This window comes from Aythya marila (genome assembly GCF_965140915.1).
Source record: "Aythya marila genome assembly, chromosome: 9".
Taxonomy (NCBI): domain Eukaryota; kingdom Metazoa; phylum Chordata; class Aves; order Anseriformes; family Anatidae; genus Aythya; species Aythya marila.
In genome coordinates, this window is record NC_139050.1 from 14,551,128 (window position 1) to 14,566,402 (window position 15,275).

At 48.2% G+C, this 15,275-nt stretch overlaps 1 protein-coding gene across 2 annotated transcripts in view; it reads left to right on the forward strand.

Annotated features, from left to right (window-relative positions):
• MB21D2 (Mab-21 domain containing 2) overlaps positions 1–15,275 on the forward strand; it is a gene marked incomplete at its 5' end in the record, with an annotated part of 61,094 nt that overhangs the window by 40,819 nt on the left and 5,000 nt on the right. The gene's annotated exons all lie outside the window — the stretch shown is intronic.

Genomic DNA, 15,275 nt, shown 5'->3' on the forward strand with positions numbered 1-15,275 from the left:
ACGAGCCCATCTGTATGTTGCATCTCTACCTTGATGGCCTGAGGTGTCATGGGCCCATCGGGCTATAAATAATTCACCTTTATGCTGCCAATCCAGGTCCACCTGAGCTACTTCAATCTTAGCAGCCTGATCCACCTGCTGGTTGTTTTGATGTTCTTCAGTAGCCCGATTCTTGGGCACATGAGCATCTACGTGGCGTACTTTCACAGCCAGGTTCTCTACCCGAGCAGCAATATCTTGCCACAATGCAGCAGCCCAGATAGGTTTGCCCCTACGCTGCCAGTTGTTTTGCTTCCATTGCTGTAACCATCCCCACAGGGCATTTGCTACCATCCATGAATCGGTGTAGAGATAGAGAACTGGCCATTTTTCTCGTTCAGCAATGTCTAAAGCCAGCTGAATGGCTTTCACTTCTGCAAACTGACTCGATTCACCTTCTCCCTCAGCAGCTTCTGCAACTCGTCGCGTAGGACTCCATACAGCAGCCTTCCATCTCCGATGCTTCCCCACAATACGACAGGACCCATCAGTGAACAGGGCATATTTCTTTTCATTCTCTGGCAACTGGTTGTACAGTGGGGCTTCTTCAGCACGACCCACCTCCTCCTCTGATGATATCCCAAAGTATTTGCCTTCTGGCCAGTCCATGATCACTTCCAATATTCCTGGGCGACTGGGGTTTCCTATTTGAGCCCGCTGAGTAATCAGTGCAACCCACTTGCTCCATGTAGCATCAGTTGCATGATGCGTAGAGGGGACCCTTCCCTTGAACATCCAGCCTAGTACCGGTAATCGGGGTGCTAGGAGGAGCTGCGCTTCAGTACCGACCACCTCCGAAGCAGATCGAACTCCTTCATATGCTGCCAATATCTCCTTTTCAGTTGGAGTATAGCGGGCCTCAGATCCTCTGTATCCCCGACTCCAAAACCCCAGAGGCCGACCTCGAGTTTCCCCAGGTTCTTTCTGCCAGAGGCTCCAGGTGGGGCCGTTCTCCCCGGCTGCAGTGTAGAGCACATTCTTTACATCTGGTCCTGTTCGAACTGGCCCAAGGGCTACTGCATGGACTATTTCCTGCTTGATTTGTTCAAAGGCTTGTCGTTGTTCAGGGCCCCATTCAAACTCATTCTTCTTACGAGTTACTTGGTAGAGTGGGTTTACAATCAGACTGTAATTTGGGATGTGCATTCTCCAAAACCCCACAACACCTAGGAAAGTCTGTGTTTCTTTTTTGTTAGTTGGTGGAGACATAGCTGTTATTTTGTTGATCACATCCATTGGGATTTGACGACGTCCATCTTGCCATTTTATTCCTAAAAACTGGATCTCCCGTGCAGGTCCTTTGACTTTATTTTGTTTTATGGCAAAACCGGCTTTCAGAAGGATTTGGACTATTTTCTTCCCTTTCTCGAAAACTTCCTCTGCTGTGTCACCCCACACAATAATGTCATCGATGTACTGCAGGTGTTCAGGAGCTTCCCCCTGCTCTAGTGCAGACTGGATCAGCCCATGGCAAATGGTAGGGCTGTGTTTCCACCCCTGGGGCAGCCTATTCCAGGTATATTGGACTCCCCTCCAAGTGAAGGCAAATTGTGGCCTGCACTCTGCTGCTAGAGGGATGGAGAAAAATGCATTAGCGATATCAATTGTGGCGTACCACTTGGCTGCCTTCGATTCAAGTTCATACTGAAGTTCCAGCATGTCCGGCACTGCAGCACTCAGTGGTGGCGTGACTTCGTTCAGGCCGCGATAGTCCACTGTTAGTCTCCACTCGCCATTAGACTTTCGCACTGGCCATATGGGACTATTGAAAGGTGAATGAGTCTTGCTGATCACTCCTTGGCTCTCCAATTGACGAATTAGCTTATGGATGGGAATCAGGGAGTCTCGGTTGGTGCGATATTGCCGCCGGTGCACAGTTGTGGTAGCAATTGGCACTTGCTGTTCTTCGACCCTCAGCAACCCCACAACAGAGGGGTCCTCTGAGAGACCAGGCAAGGTAGATAATTGTTTAATGCCCTCTGTCTCTAAGGCAGCAATACCAAAAGCCCACCGGAACCCTTTTGGGTCCTTGCAGTATCCTCTTCTAAGATAGTCTATGCCAAGGATACATGGAGCATCCGGACCAGTCACAATGCGGTGCTTTTCCCACTCATTCCCAGTCAGACTCACTTCAGCCTCCAATACAGTCAACTGCTGAGATCCCCCTGTCACTCCACAAATATAGATGGGCTCTGGTCCTTTATAGCTCGATGGCATTATAGTACATTGTGCACCGGTGTCTACTAAAGCCTTATACTTCTGTGCGCGTGATGTGCCAGGCCATCGAATCCACACAGTCCAATAAACTCGATTGTCCCTTTCCTCCCCCTGGCTGGAGGCAGGGCCCCCCTAATCCTGGTCAGAATCTTCCTCGTTTCTGTGTTTGAAGGACTGTCTGCTGGAAGTTGGAGCAGCAAACTTTTCGGAGAATCCCTTTTTCCTGATTGTTTTCTTTTGCAACTCACGTACCCGTGCCTCTAGGGTCGCGGTAGATTTTCCATCCCACTTTCTCATGTCCTCTCCATGGTCTCGTAAGTAAAACCACAGGGTGGCACGGGGTGAGTACCCACCATATCGTCTTCCTTGTGTGGGTGAACGCCTACCCCTGACAGCTGAGACACTGCTTTGTACAGGTGCGAAGGAGAATAATCTCTCTTCAAGTTGGTGAACCTTTTCAGAAAGTTTCTCCCAAGTGTTCTCCTTTGGTCGGTGGGCACTGGTTGGTTCAGGTGGGGAGGACAATAGATTCTCTTCAAGTTGGTGAACCTTTTCAGAAAGTTTCTCCACAGCTGAGACGCAGGCCTGTAAGGAAGAGGAGAGACTTTCTTCGTACTGCCGGAGTTGTTTAGCCGCTTCACCCACTGTGGGTTCCTCATCCTCTTTCCAGGCCATTATTGCCAATGAGCTGGCATATGATGATGGTGCACTCCGTACAAACTTCCGCCACATGGGTCGTGTACACTTGACTTCATCTGGATCTGTGGATGTTTGTTTGAGGTCTGGATCCTCATAAATCACTTCCCGTACGGCTAATTCCCTCAGGTACTGGATTCCCTTCTCCATAGTGGTCCACTTGCCTGGTAGACATAAAATATCTTCCTTGAAGGGATACCTTTCCCTCACAGCTGAGAGGAGACGCCTCCAGAGGCTGGTGGGTCGTGCTCCATCTGCAATTGCTTTGTCAATGCCGGCGTCTCGAGCAAGGGATCCCAGCCGCTTGGCTTCCCTGCCGTCTAACTCCACACAATTGGCTCCAGAGTCCCAGCACCGGAGCAGCCAGGTGACAAGCTGCTCACCTATACAGCGACCAAAATCTTTTCGCACATCTCGTAGCTCGCGCTCGTTTAGGCTTCGGGTAGTTACTGTTGCTCTTTCGGCATCCTCATCTTCCTCCTCCTGAATCCTTGACGGCCCAGCGTCGTCATCATCTTCGTCATCTCTATACTTAGTTTTGGCAGAAGCCTTACCTGGATTGGCAGAAGACTCTCTGCGTTCTAAACGACTTGAATTTCTATACCATATTTTCACCTTCTCTACAGGGGCAGCTTGCACTGCTACTGCTCGTTTCTCTGACTTTGTTACAGGGTCTGCCACAGGGGTTGGAATGCCCTCTGCAGGGTCAACTTGCACTGCTACAGCTCGTTTCTCTGACACGGCCACAGGAGCTGGAGCGGCTACAGGAGCTGGAGCAGTTGCAGGAACCGGAGCTGTAGCGGCTACAGGAGCTGGAGTTGGAGCTGGAGCAGTTGCAGGAGCTGGGACTGGAGCAGCAGTAGGAGCTGGAGCTGGAGCGGCTTCAGGAGCTGGAGCTGGAGCGACTTCAGGAGCTGGGACTGGAGCAGTTGCAGGAACTGGGACTGGAGTAGCGGCCGGAGCTGGAACTGGAGCGACTGCAGGAACTGGGACTGGAGCAGCTGCAGGAGCTGGAGCTGGAGCGGCTTCAGGAGCTGGAGCTGGAGCAGCTTCAGGAGCTGGGACTGGAGCAGTTGCAGGAACTGGGACTGGAGTAGCGGCCGGAGCTGGAACTGGAGCGACTGCAGGAACTGGGACTGGGGCGGCTTCAGGAGCTGGGACTGGGGCGGCTTCAGGAACTGGGACTGGAGCGGCTGCAGGAGCTGGGACTGGAGCGGCTGCAGGAGCTGGGACTGGAGCATCTGCAGAAGCTGGGACTGGAGCATCTGCAGAAGCTGGGACTGGAGCGGCTGCAGAGTCCACCGTAGGGGTCACAGTGGCCGTTGGATCTGTCAAGGGACTTGGAGTGGCCGCAGGGTCTGTCACTAAGTTGATAGCAGTATCCATGGCAGCTCGATAGGCGTAAGCCAGGCCCCAGCATGTTACAATGATTTGTGTTACTTTGGAACTTCCCGAATCGCGACACCTTTTATTCAAGCATTCTGCCAGTTTTTGAGGATTTTGCACTTGTTCAGGGGTGAATTTCCAAAACACTGGGGGTGCCAACTGGTCTAGATGCCTGCCCATATCCTCCCATACTCCCTGCCACCCACAACTATACTGCCTCCGGGCAGATCTCCGGATGAGCTTCCTAAGTAGTTGTTTAACTTTAAGCAGAACCTGAAGTGCATTCAGGAGGCAGAACAACAGGACTATGCTGGTCTGAGTATCCCAAGGATATTCAATATCTTGGAGAGCTATTGTAATAAACTCGGAGGATAAGAGGGTGGTGAAGGAGGAAGGGAGAGTGATCAAGGAGGGTACAGGGGTGGTGAAGGAGAAAGGGAGAGTGATCAAGTAAGAAAAATTATCTTCCCCTTTCCCCTCCACAGATTGACTCCCTAATGAAAAAAGGCAACAGATACAATTGCTAATAGTTTCCAAAATACAGTTTCCAAAGTATAGAATCGAAGATGTTACTGAGTACAAATACCAGGTTAGAGTCATGGCCAGATATTTCATCATCTCATAAGCCACTGATACAACACACAGTACCATAATGGTCTGAAACCAGGGCCCGGAGAGGATAAACAACATGACAGAGAGCACATACGGAAAATAACGTGCTATAATACTCAATTTGGAAAACAGGCGCAGCACAGTTGAGATTAAAGCAATCAGCATTATGACAAGTGACTATTAAGCAGGTCTAATACTTATACCAATTTTAGTTTAACACACTCTGGTCAGATCTGCCGTTATCTCAACCTTTCGTGCCCCACGTTGGGCGCCAAAAAGACTGTCGTGGTTTAACCCGGCTGGCAGCTAAACACCACGCAGCCGTTCGCTCACCCTCCCCCCTCCCTCTCTGGGACGGGGGAGAGAAATGGAAAGTGAAGCCCGTGAGTTGAGATAAAGACAGTTTAATAAGACAGGAAAATAATAATAATAATAATAATAATGATGATACAATGGTGATAATACGAAAGTAATAATAGTATGTACAAACAAGTGATGCACAATGCAATTGCTCACCACCCGCTGACCGATGCCCAGCCTAACCCCGAGCAGTCCGGCCCCCTCCCCCCGGCTAGCCACCCCTATATATTGTTTAGCATGACGTCAGATGGTATGGAATACCCCTTTGGCTAGTTTGGGTCACCTGTCCTGGGTCTGTCCCCTCCCAGCTCTTACTGCACCCCCCAGCCTGCCCGTTGGCAGGACAGAGCAAAGGCTGAGATGTCCTTGGCTTAGTATAAGCACTGCTCTGCAACAATTAAAGCATCGGGGTGTTATCAGCACTCTTCTCATTCTAAGCCAAAACACAGCATTCCACCAGCTACTAGGAAGAAAATTAATTCTGTGCTAACTGAAACCAGGACATGGATGTATGCGCATTCGTAGATGACCCTGTCTTCATTTAATTTGGAGTGCTCCTAAATTACTTTTGTTGTATTCGCTCTGCTCTGAGGATGAGAATAAATAAGGGAAACTGACTAGTTAAGTGCTGGTCCCATCTTTTGGTGTTAAGTCAGAATCATCCAAGGGATCTCTTCCTTAAAATGAGGTACCTGCCAGCATCGAAAGTATGAGCTGTGCCTCTGCACATGTGCTCACTGTGAGTTTGCTTGTTTTTCAGTGGAGAAATAGAAAACCTAAATGTTGAACTACATTTACCTGTGATTCATTTGGAGCAGTGCTTTTTCTGTAACTTATTAAAATGCATTAGCAATAAATTGTTAACAGTGCTTCTATAACCAGCAATTGTTCTGCTTTGAAGCCACAGTGCACATTGCCAGCTCTGTTATGCTGCTGCCTAAAGCGGCACAAATACTCAAAGAGGAATGGCACAAAAGGCGCCCTGTACAGATGGCTTGGGAAAAACGCTGGCCTTTCCCTTCAGTCCTCACAGGCTGGAAATCTGGCATTAAATAGGATTTGTGGACAGGTTTGCTGTCTGTCTTCTGGCTTATCCGTGCTTAGATTTGCATCCTGCTCCCACCCCATGCGCTGTGTGCTACTAGAGGACTTCTAACATACAGTGGATGAAAATTATATACCAAGTGTGGTTTGGTAGGAGATAGCCTGGTACTATAGGTCTTATCCTCTCCCTTGTAGTGATAATTGTGTCAGAGCTGGCTTTTTCTTCATTTTAAACCCTAGCAGGTGGCACAGAAAGATGTTTGTGTGGCTGCATGTGGCTTCCTCACTTGCCCATGCTGCAGTGTGAAAACTATCGCCTTTTGTTTTTCACCGATTCTTTTTCTCTCTGCTCAAATCCCAGAGGCGTGCTGAGCTCTGTAGCCCGGGCACACTGATGCGTTTGTGCCATCTGCTGACGGAAGAGGTGATTGCATGTCCCTGCTTTCCTGGATTTATTTATTTATTTTATTTATTTTTTATTTTTTTTTTTACAACTCCTGTGGGGATTTCATACATGGAAGAATGAATGTGTCGATACTAAGGGGGAATGTTTCCTGTCTTACTGTTAAGGTGGCTGGGTAACTAGTCTGAAATGGGATTTGAACCTTGATGTTATCTCTCAAAAGCCAGCAGCAAAGCAGGATGTCTCAGTAAAGCAAAGAGATGTTTATTAGCATCGTGATTTCACAAGCCATCTTTTTGCCAGGGGGTAAAATGGTGTTTCTTTCTCAAACCCAAAGCTCTGTGGAATAGTTTTTGCTTACTCAGAATATAATTTTGGGCAGGAAGTTGTGGTTTAGCAGCTAATTCTACATTGCAGGGTCCTTCTAGAAGATGCTTCTGTCTGTAGACAGAGAATACCAATGCCGTATCTGAGCGCAAGCAATCATTGCCTCTTTGGGAATCGGCACGCTTTTGCCCTCTTGTTAGCTATGCCTGTGGGTAAAAAGGTTGGCTGATGTCTGAGCATAGATTGGAGATGTCCCAAGGTCCATTCAGTACAAGATCTTCTATCCCTGGTGAAGAAGCAAGTCTGAGAGGGTTGTTTTTGTTTGTTTTTTTTGTTTTTGTCTAATGACAGTGCTCCTCCTCGTGGGTTGTTTTGTGAGGCAGGGAGAGCAGAGCAGCATGTGTTTGAGTAGAAGAGATTACATAATTGAGGTCTGGAGGTATCCAGAGGACAGTAGGTATCTGGAGATGTCTACAAAACCCCAGGATGGGAACAGCAATGAAGCAAATCCCCTGTTACTCCTTCCCAGGCAAGACTTTAGCCTCCTTTTCTTTCCTGCACCTGGGCCTGTTTGTGCTCTAGTGCTGTGTTTGTAGCCCCAGTGCTGTGGCAAAGCTCTCCATCTGTCTGTCAGGGTGACATGTTGGGGCTGCACACGCAGAGCAGGACCGGTGATTAGTGAGTGGAGCTGCTGTCGCAGCAGCATCTTTCCCAGCCAGAAAGCAAGTGCAAAATTCAGTATTTTTCTCATTTTTCCTCTGTCAAGCCCTTCCCCAAATGCAGTCAGAAACAAATAATTAGGATTATGCTCAGATGTCTTCAGGGCATGAGCTGTACATCAGCTTTGTCTGACTTCAGGAACGAACATCCTTGTTATAGGGCCATCCCACACGCACATGTTCCTGTTTCAACCATGTGCAATTAATTATATTAACTGTTAGCAAATTTAGGTCTATAATCTTTTTTGTTTGTCCATTAATCATGGGGCGAGGGGCCAACTGTCAGTGGGAAACTAGCGAGGACACTATCAGTTGTTGCTTTCTTTGTAGCAGGGCTGTGTTCTGACAACATGCACTCCTGGTGTGCTGACTGGGAAGTGTTTTCATACAAAGAATAGAAAAGCCCTGCAGGAGCTGAATGTCCATGGGGAAATTTTGCAGAGTGTTTTCACAGCAACATCCATAAAATATAAGTGAGATTTCTGATTACTGATTTCATGTGAAAGTTCTGCATTCTCCATGTGCCTGCCTCTTCTAAGCCTAACTTTTCTTTATCTGCACTTGTCAGCAAAGTTTTTCAGCATTTTTCATTATTGCTACAGAAATATTAGGGAAATTCATAGAGTCATAGAATGGAGTGGGTTGGAAGTCCAGTAAGGATCATCTAATTTCAACCCCCTGCCATGGGCAGGGACACCTCCCACCAGCCCACCTTGCCCAAATCCCATCCAGCCTGGCCTTGAGCACCTCCTACTCCATGAGGTCTTCTGCATAACTTTCTGACAGTTCTCTGGACCCATATCTTGCTATGTCCACACTCCACTAGATTTTTAGATGAGAAAGGACTTTGGAGAGAATGTCTTTGAGTGTATTGTGTGCATTGTCTATGTGATCAGCAACGATTTTGCTTTCTCTCTGTCCTTTACCTCACAATGTAACTGTCATCCTGATGAAGTGGTTGATCACCGGGCCTGCTCTAATTAAATGCATGTGAGGCTCTGTTTCATGCCAGGTAAGCACGAAGAGGCTTTGTGACAGATGTGGGGCTCGTCTCCTGGAGTTTCTGGAGCAGGCAAAACAGGGTGAGAGTGCTGTGCAAAGGATCGTGAGTGCCTCATGGCTGAACTGGCACTAGCATTCCAAATCCCATTCCTGGTAGCAGATCACTGCTCCAAAACCACACCCCTTGTCTCACCGCAAATATCTGTGGGACATCAGATAGCTGTGAGCGCTGCCAGCCCCTGCCAGAGCTTCCCCTGCTCCCCCTTCCCACCAAAGACTACACGCCTGGCACAGGAGGGAAGGCAGAGGATCCTGCAGGGCCACCTGGCTACGTGACTTCTCACTGCTGCTTTCTTAAATCACCGTGCTCTGCACCTTTGGAGTCCTGTGCCAGACAGCGGCACTTTCCTGCGTGCCTTCATGCAAGGTGGCCCAGGTTCTGCTGTGCTGTAGCAGAGATTGTTTTGCTCTCTTGCTGAAACTGTCCCAGCTCTCTGCTTCCTAGCCTCTGCCTGTGCTGAGGGGATAAGAGATCCTTGACAGCTGCTCGGGCTGCAGGCTTGGCACTCGATGGAGCTGGAATCCACACAGTGCTTCCTGCTATGCTCTTTAGCAGATGACAGTGCTCAGCCGCACATAAGTGACTCTAAAATCTGAGAATTTAGGGACTGACAGTCGCTGTTAGAAAAAAGACCATCCATTCCCTTCCTTCTGCTTGCTTTCATGGGCTGTCAAATGCGACCACTGCAAGATAAAGCTGGGGCAGGAGGGTAGGAGCAATGGGACATGTGCAAGCAGGTTTGGAAATCTAAGGTTTTCCTCTGTCTGTCTCCCATGGAAAGGGAGGAGGAATGCCACTGCATTTTCTGCCAAGTGTTCCCACACACTTCAGGGGAGCTGCTATGTTTTCTGCTAGCAGAAGATCTGGCCTATAACTTCTTCCTCTGGCAATGTGTATGCGTGAATGTCAAATCCAAGCAGCAATTTTCTTTCGTGCAGCTGATGCCGTAGACGGGGCCTTAACAAATAAGTTCTATATAGATATTTCAGTTGATCAGGTTTCACATGGCAATGTTCTCTGTGGTGAGTGGGAAATTGCTTAGTACTGCAAGGAAGCTCACTGTCAGCTCCATGATCTCAGACACATGGTAGTGTTTAAACCTTTTTGAGTTCAGCACTTTCTGACCAAGTATTTGCATTCCCTGCCTTGTTTTGCTGGTCTAATCTGTGCTGATCTGCAGGGACAAAGCAGGCTGGTTTGTAGTTCTGACATCAGGCAGCTCATATGTGTTTGGCCTGTCTGGCTTGGCTTGTCCCAGTTTTTGGATATAGGAACTGTCAGAGGGGCCAGGCCAGGAATGTATGCATAGAGTCAAATGAATTCTAGGGGATGGAGAGAGGATTTGCATCATGTATTCTCCACCAGATGCCTCAGAAGAGCTTCTGAAGACACGTGCTTTCCTTTTGCACATAGAGAAAGGAGCTTCCCTGAGTCCAGAGCTCTTTTGAAAGTTGGGTGGTTTCCTGGAATCATCCTTTTTTCCCCCTTTTCTAACCTGTCCCATGGTATAATTTAAAAAAAAAAAAAAAAAAAAAGATAAATAGATTTTAGAATAGATTTTAGTCATAGGAAGATGAAGAGGTTAATAGTGACTGAAGGGGATGCCATTCTGATCATGTTATTGACCCCAGGAGCCAGGTGTGGTGGATTTCAGGAGGCAATCCAGAACAGTAAATTGAATTACAATTTATGGCTTTCTGTAGCCATATACACCCCACAAGGAAGTTTTCCTGTATAATTTAGTGACAAATTTTTCAGTCAAGGACAAATGTGCTGCTCTGCAACATGGCAGAGCTGTTATTACAGAACAGGCAGGCACTAAGGATGGGCAGTGCATGTTCAGGCCCAGTTTGTAAGGAATAGTGCTGTGATTTGCTCGGACTGTGACTCGTCTTTGTAGAAAACACCTCGTCCACAGGAACAGAAAAGTGGCTGGTGGTTAGGTGGCTGGGGAGAAAATTTCCTGTGTGTTAGATAACAGCAAGCAGGAAGCCTGCCAGGAACAGCTCGCAGTGCATTTACGATGGAGGCTCTTGCTTTATTTACAGGACGTGAGGGTGTGCTGGCATTCCTCTGGGCATAGCCCATGGCTGGCACCGGAACGTGAGGTGTTGTAGCATCTGAGCCCTGTCAGGTCAGGAAGATGGAGACCAGGCAGGAACTAAGAACAGAAAGCCATCCCTGAGGGGCCCAAAGTGCTTTTGCAACCTCGGAGTCGAGTTCTGCCCGTCAGGTACACGTGCCCATCCGACTGACTTGAGGCACGAGGAGCTCCTGGGTTGGGAAGGCAAGGGCTTTGCTCTCCTTTTGCTCACTGCTGGAGCGCTGCCGCATCATCTGCAAGAGGCACCTGGTGCTGAGTAGCCAGGTCTGGGTGAGAGCTTGAAGGAGGCTGAGGGTTTTTTTCTCCTGTGCATTCTCCAAAGCCATCCCCTGTCCTGCTTGCAGTTATTTTCCAGTGTCATCGATGCCCTTTGTAAAGTGGTGAGATCAGTGTTGGCTTCTCCAGGTGGAATATCCTGAAGGTGAGATGAAATTCTGGGGAGAACTCCATTACATTGAACAACCTGGCAGTGGAGTGGAGCTGCTGTAGCAGCTAGGGCTGTTGAGGTATTTTCCAGAGGACTGTGAAGACATCCACAGAGAAGTCACTTTTCATGTGACATGCAGGGTTGACCACCTCGATTCACGTAGAGCCCAGCAATCCCAGGGCTCACCCAGGTGTGACACAAACAGTCAGGTGTACAAAGCCTAAATAAGCTAGCTTTTCCAGCATGGAGAAAAGATGACTGGCTGTGCCTTGTAAACTCATGAGTGATCTGTGGAAGGTGCTGTGGTTAGGTGAGTTTCTCCATTTCCTACCATACCAGCAAAAGGAAATGCTTTCTGGCACCATGTACCTTGTGAAACAGTGCTGCAAGGCGCTGACTCTACTGAAAGCATGAATGATTTAGAAAGCAGCGAGACGTTCCCAGCAGATAAACCCATCAGGGCTGTAAAAGACAAAGCTGTAAATACTTCCTCTAGTTTGGGAAAACCCAAATTCTTTCTTTCCCATCTTCCTTCTTCTTGTCAGCTGCTCTCAGTCACTATTGCACATATTCTTCAGACCCTAAAACAATTATTTCACCTGCACTTTATATTCTTTGCTAGGCTTTCAGCTTTCAGACACTGATTACAGTTTGGCTAATGTAACTCTGTTGTAAGTCCATTGGATAAGCCAATTGGCAGGCAGGAAACCCAACATCATTTTCTTCTTTTTTTTTCTTTTTTTCTTTCTTTTCTCTCTTTTTTTTTTCTTTTTTCTTCCTTTTTCTCTCTCCTCCTTCCTCCCCCCTCTCCCCAGTGCACTATGAAATACCCCTCTGCATTGGCATACAGGATTTCAGCTAGCTGGGTGACTTCCACCAGGGCACATGGGAGCTGGAAAAAAAAAAAAACTGGGACACTATTTTTAAGATTGTTTTTAAAGAAGACTTTGGAAAAAGAAGCTGATTTCTTTTACAAGGGGGTGCTGGGCCCCTGCAGTGTGTTCTGTCACTGTATCACAAGATTTCTAAAAGGAGCAAAATCAGTAGGACACTGGTGTATCAGCCTGCAAAGAGCAGCTTCCCTCGCTCGCCTCCCATGTTTGACTAAATGGTATCACACGGTGCAGTCTCCCCGCTCCCCTCCCACCCCCTGCCTGCTTCCGCCAAGAGCCATCTCACAAAGTGCTTCGTAACTCAAGACACTGCTAAAGAGCTGACTCCTTCAGTTCTGCGTAACAGCAACTCGTGCTGCTCATAAATAGATTTGCAATTAGCAGGAGAAACAGAAGAATGGGTGCAAGCCAGCTGCAGCAGAGTTAGCCTCACATCCCTGTCTTAAAGAAGCCCCTCACATTCAGCACGCGTCACTTGGGCATATAGCTGGGAGACCTCTGCAGGGAGCATGCCTTTCAACAATATTCCTTTTCTACAGGATCTGCTGTTTGCAGCAGAATTGTCCAGAAACTGCAGAGTGCCTATCTATAGTGTCTTTACTAAAAACGACAAAAGCTTTTTGTTTTTGACTAGCTTGGGGTTTCATAGGATTTCTTTCGGCAGTCAGGGTTAAGAATTTGCTGGCCGAAGTGAAGGATCCTGAGATTTATCATGAGCTCACAATTTGTTTCTCTGCTGGTAACATCTGCTGTGTGTTCAATGCTGTCTGAACACTTCCAAGAACTTTTTGAGCATGCTGGAGGTCAGACTTCCTTAGCTTTTGGTGCTAAGGAGGGCAGTGGTTTTATACAGAAGAAAAAAGACAGACTCAAGCATCAAACTGGGTACAGCTGGGATGGACTCGAGAGCCCTGATACTGCTGGGTCCTTTGGACAGATTAACCAGAGTAAAGAAGGGAGGCAAAGTGGTGTATGTGGGTGATCCCTAGCCCTCCCTGTAGAAGAGTTCATTTTATAAGGACCATCCCTTGTATGTGGCTGCTTCCTAGGCTGCCAGGGGATGAGTGTGCCAAGCACCCAGCATAGTGTTTTTTGGCCACCCTAGTGGAAGGAATGGGTCCTACCCCTGCCTTTGACAGCTGCTAAGTCAGCTCCTGCCAACAGGTGAGCTCAGGTATTCTTCCCAACAAAGCACGGCAGGTTTCCCTGTTAGATATTTCTGCATATCTCAAAAACACACCTGCAGCTGGGGCATGTGGTTCTACAGACCAAGCTTCCCTACATGGGACTCTTGCTGAAGTGCTGAACAACTGAGGGCAAATAAGATCTATTGAATAAAAACTGCTTCCAGCACTTCTGTCTCCTCAGGGACATGGTTCCTTCCTGGAACCCCTTGGGAGAGCTTCCTGGTGTGGGAGTTCGCTTGTCCCTGGCACCTTGGATGGATCTACCCTGGGCAGGTCTGCAGGAGAATTTAAACAAAGAGCCCTGTTGATGTCAGGGGGGATTTAGATTGATTTCTTCTATGAGGGGGAGGTAGCTATGTTTCTTCCCAGGTGTTTGGGGTGCAGTTGCAGCAGTCTGATACTCTCTTTCTCTTTCAATACGATTGCTGAAAAATGTTGCTCAAAACAATAGGCAGGCCTGCACAATGCTGGCTGCAAGTAACAGGAGACTTCTGTTAGAGCACAGGCTAATGGTTTGGAGAGGGCAGGCTTTAAATGCAAGGTCAACCAATGATTCGTGCCAGAACATCGCATCATTGCTATTGATTGAGGAAATGAGCATCCGACTCCCTTGCTTTGTGGAAATCAAGTTACCTGCAAAGTAAGACGGAGCTGGGGCAAGAAGATATCGGTGAGAATACCAGCTTGGGTGTTGGATTTCACAAGAGAAAACCTTGGCTTTAATTCTGTAGGCTCTTTCCTGGTGCGTGTGAAAGAAAGGAGCTGGGTGAAGGACGTTGCCAGTTTTGTCCAGTCCTCCCTTCCCAGCCTTCAATCAAAGTATGTGTGTTAAGTATGTAAAGCATTTGGGTATCAAAGTTCCTCTGATCCTTCACAGGCTGCACCCTGTCACTGGGCTGAACCCACAGCGCTTTGTGCCTGAGTGTGGTTGGAGAGGGGACCCCCCGGCTTCTTCTCAACTCCAGTGCGGGGCCAAAGGGCAGGAACTGGGCATGTTTGTTCTGTGCTGCAGCTATTTGTAACAGCTGATGTTGTGCAGAACTTCTCAGATCAGATTAGATGGCAAAGTCCAGAGGTGAGCAGAGAAAGCTTGGCAATGAGGAGCAGCAGCTGGCTAACATCACTTTTCCTTGCTCAGTTCCCCTGTGCAGCTGCCTGGGGGCTACAGCCCCTTCCTGTTAACCTGGGGTCCTTCTTGGTATCTTTCTGGTTTAGTAGCCTCTTGTTGCTTACTGTGCTGTTGATGTATAAAACACATGTGTAGTCCTAAGACTTTAAAGATGAGACGGGAGGGACCACATTAGCTTCCAGAGCAAGCTTGCAAACCTTTCCTGGCACAGAAAGTCTGCAGGGACAGGGATGTTATAGTAACTCTGGGTTCCCATAGCTTGCAGGGAGCACCGCAGGCTGTGCAGGAGGAAAGTGGAGGCTGTGCACTGTTTGGGCTGCCTCCTCCACAGCAGGCTGATGTGGAATGTGAGCAAGCTGTTTGCAGCTGCAGGCACTGGGGTGTAAGGTGGAGCGGGGAGCAGTGCAGAGTTAGTGCCTGGGTCAGGCTCAGCTCCCAGAAGCACCCTGTGCTGCATGTGAGGTTCTGAAAGATCCTCCTTTGTGGAGCCTTTCTGAGCACCCCAGTGCTCTTTTGACCTCTCTCTATTTCACATGCAGCAGAAGTGTCCTGTAATTCAGTGACTGCCCTGGACATCTCCACGCTCAGTTTGATGAGACTAGGTAAGACTAACGGAGTGGTACTTTCTGCTTACATTCTCTTTTAATGGTAATGGCTATGTATATAAGG